Source organism: Patiria miniata, unplaced genomic scaffold (genome assembly GCF_015706575.1).
Source record: "Patiria miniata isolate m_02_andy unplaced genomic scaffold, ASM1570657v1 HiC_scaffold_3, whole genome shotgun sequence".
In the NCBI taxonomy this organism is placed as follows: Eukaryota; Metazoa; Echinodermata; class Asteroidea; order Valvatida; family Asterinidae; genus Patiria; species Patiria miniata.
The window spans coordinates 46,565,804-46,569,392 of NW_024037069.1; positions in this window are offsets into that span (position 1 = coordinate 46,565,804).

A 3,589-nucleotide genomic window follows, 5' to 3' on the forward strand; every position below is an offset into this window, starting at 1 on the left:
ATCTCACAATCCCCTCCCCCACCCCACCGCCCCCCCCCCCCCAAAAAAATATTTAAAATAGTGGTCGCTTTTTGTCAAACTTTTCTAACCAATGATTCTAATGCCCTTTTTTTCCCAAAATAGCTCTACTTTTTCACGTCCACATACCCCGTGATTTTCAAATAAAAAAACAGAAAATAATGTCTGTGTAATAATGATTCCATTCAAATAACAGTGGGACCCTTTTGCCCTGTACATGCTGAAAATCTACTTGAGTGTTAATTCAGTTTCACTTAAGATGTTTTTGTTTGCCTAACATTCCTAACCAAAGATGCAAAACTAAACAGTTAAGCAGAAGCATATATGTTATAATGTGCAGTTTTCTCCATAAAAAATGAACGTATGTTTTCAGGAAGAAGAATGTGAGATTGACAATAGGTGTGTTGATTTGACAATGAATTATCGCCATTCTGAAAAGGGTGTCCCTTTTTAAAAAGGAAAGAAAAATGCAGTTTAACCTGATTAGACATATTATGTGATGAGAGTCAACATAATGCATCTGCTCATCCTTTGGGATTCCACAGGTTGTTGTATGCCGTATTTGGTGTATCAACTAATCTTTTTTAACAGCCTTCAAATGATCACAGGAGCCATTCTCTGTATTTACTATTCTTTCCCCTTTTTTTGAACGGGGTTGCGCATAGGCTTAATGGGTGGAAATAATAATTTTTTCTTGGGTTGGAAGCCAGTAGGTCGGAAATGAGAACCGCATGAATAAAAAGGGACGCCCTATAGGCAGGTTTTTTTTTTTTCTTAGGAACATACTCTGCCGAACACGAAAAAAAAGTAATGTCACTGTGACGTTACTGTGTGATTTTATGAGATACAAATATATAGGTTTTTCCGGGTTATTTTAACACTTGTATCACACAAATTCCCTATATCTTTACTTTAATTTCGTCCCCGAACATCGCCAATCTCACTTCTTAATTTGCGCGTTCCACGTCCATTTGTATATCATGTGATTGGACAATATTTTACAAACTGCATTGACGGATTCTACCGCGATAGGTCAATTGTAGTACTGCGCACAAAGGACACATTTTCTAATCGTAACGTTTAAGTCAATAGAAACGAAATGTAATGACAGCAACATTAAAACGAATGACAAAAAAACAAATTTGCTTTGTCAATTCAACGGCATTTCCAAACGAGACGAATTTCAAGGATTTTGGACAAATCGGTATGCTGAAAATTGTACTGGACGTTAAATAAAATCTAGTGGTGGCTTTTTGAAATTCAAATTAAATAGTGAGATTGGCGATGTTAGGGAAGAAATTGAAGTTTCAATATAAGGAATTTGTGTGATACAAGTGTTAAAATAACCGGGAAAACCTATATTATATTCATTATTCTGTTTCAGAAAGAACATAGATTCAACAGATTTAACTTCCCAAACAGCTCGACAAAAATCATTCATATTTAGGATGTCCAGTTTTCTAACATCTCTAAAGATATCTGAAAGATTATCGATCCTGGAAGGTGTGTTGATTTGACATTGAATTACCCAGACTAATTGAAGCTGACTGAATCGCTATATTTCATGTTTCGGCAATTGTCAAAACACCTCTTTTGTGATAAAACTTTGTTTACATGTAGATGAGAACATTTGTGACATCAAGATGATGTCACTATGTGGTTATATGAGATACACAACAAATGTTAATTCCAGTAGGATATATTTGGTCATAGAAATGCACGAAACACATTGCACAATGACATTTTCACGTCGCAGTGACATTTTCAAGACTATTCTTTACTTCTGCCTGGAAATAGAGGCTTGAAATTTATATTTTCTAAAGAAGTGATAACAAACAACGATTGAATGTGTTTTTTTTAGTAAGATGTTTATCAAAACAACTTTTTAGGTTTTTTTTGCAAAAAAAATGCAAGAAAATATTCCTTACAATTTTTTACTTCCTGCCTGAAAATAAAGGCTTTAAATTTCCATTCTTTATTTTCTGAAGAAATGATGACCCAATTACGGATTGAATTGGTTATTAGGTGTTAGATGTTATCAATACAACTTTTGGTTATTTTTTTTGTATTTGATGAGAATGTGCTCGACATGAGGATGATGTCATCGTGTTATATGATATACACAAATGTTATGAATACATTATTCAGTTTGTGGTAGTCTTACAAAATGTGTTGCACAATGACGTTTTCACAACGTCATAGTTTGAAACAATAAAGCAGCTTAAATTTCAAAGAAAATTGCTCTTATTTAAATTGTTCTTTCATTCCTACCTGCAAAAAGAAGCAGAAAATTCCATTCTGTATTATTTGAGGAAGTGATGAAGGTTAACAGATTGAATGATTTTTGTTTCGACATCGATCGAAACACCTCTTTTAGACGATATATATGTGACATCTGTATGATGTCATTGTGTTGTTTTATGAGATAACGAAAATTTTCTATAGTACTATATTTTTAAATTCCTGCCTGGAAATAGAGGTTTGAACTGTCCATTCTTTATTTTCTGAAGATGTGATGACGAAACATGGATTGAATGGGTTATTTTAGTTAGATGTTTCAATGTTTATAAAACAACACTTTTTTTTTTTTGGTTTTAGATGAGAATATACGTGACATGAGGATGATGTGGTTGTATTAGATACACACATGTAATTTCAAGCTTTCTGTTTGGTGAGGCTCTATTCCTGTCTTGGTCAGCTACAGCAATCACACATGGTTGCTGGTCCTCATTGTCTTGAGAATGATGTCCAGTCTACAGACCATATGCCTTCCAATTCCTTTCTTGGTCAGCCACAACAATCACACATAGTTGCTGTTCCTCATTGTCTTGAGTAAGATGTCCCGTCAGCAGACCAAACTCCTTTGAAGTCCTCTCTTGATGAGCAACAGAAATTACACACAGTTCGGGGTCGTCATTGTCTTGAGATAGATATCCAGTCAGCAGACCAAGTGCTTTCCAATTCCTCTCTTGATGAGCCACAGCAATCACACATAGTCAGTGACCCTCAATGTCTAAAGAAAGGTTCAAGTCATCAGCAGACCAAACGCTTTCCAATTCCTCTCTTGGTTAGCCACAGCAATCACACATAGTTGGTGACCCTCTATGTCTTGAGAAAGATGTCCAGTCAGCAGACCAAATGCCTTCCAATTCCTCTCTTGGTGAGCTACAGCAATCACACATAGTTGTTGGCCCTCAATGTCTTGAGAAAGATGTCCAGTCAGCAGACCAATGGCCGTTGAAGTCCTGTCTTGATGAGCAATAGAAATCACACATAGTCGGGGGTCGTCATCGTCTGAGAGAGATGTCCAGTCAGCAGACCAAATGCTTTCAATTCCTCTCTTGATGAGCCACAGCAATCACACATAGTTAAACGTTGGTGGCCCTCAATGTCTTCAGAAAGGTTTCAAGTCATCAGCAGACCAAATGCCTTCCAATTCCTCTCTTGGTGAGCCACAGCAATCACACATAGTTGGGACCCTCTAGGTTTTCTCTTGAGAAAGATGTCCAGTCAGCAGACCAAATGCATTCCAATTCCTCTGTTGGTGAGCCACAGCAATCACACATAGTTC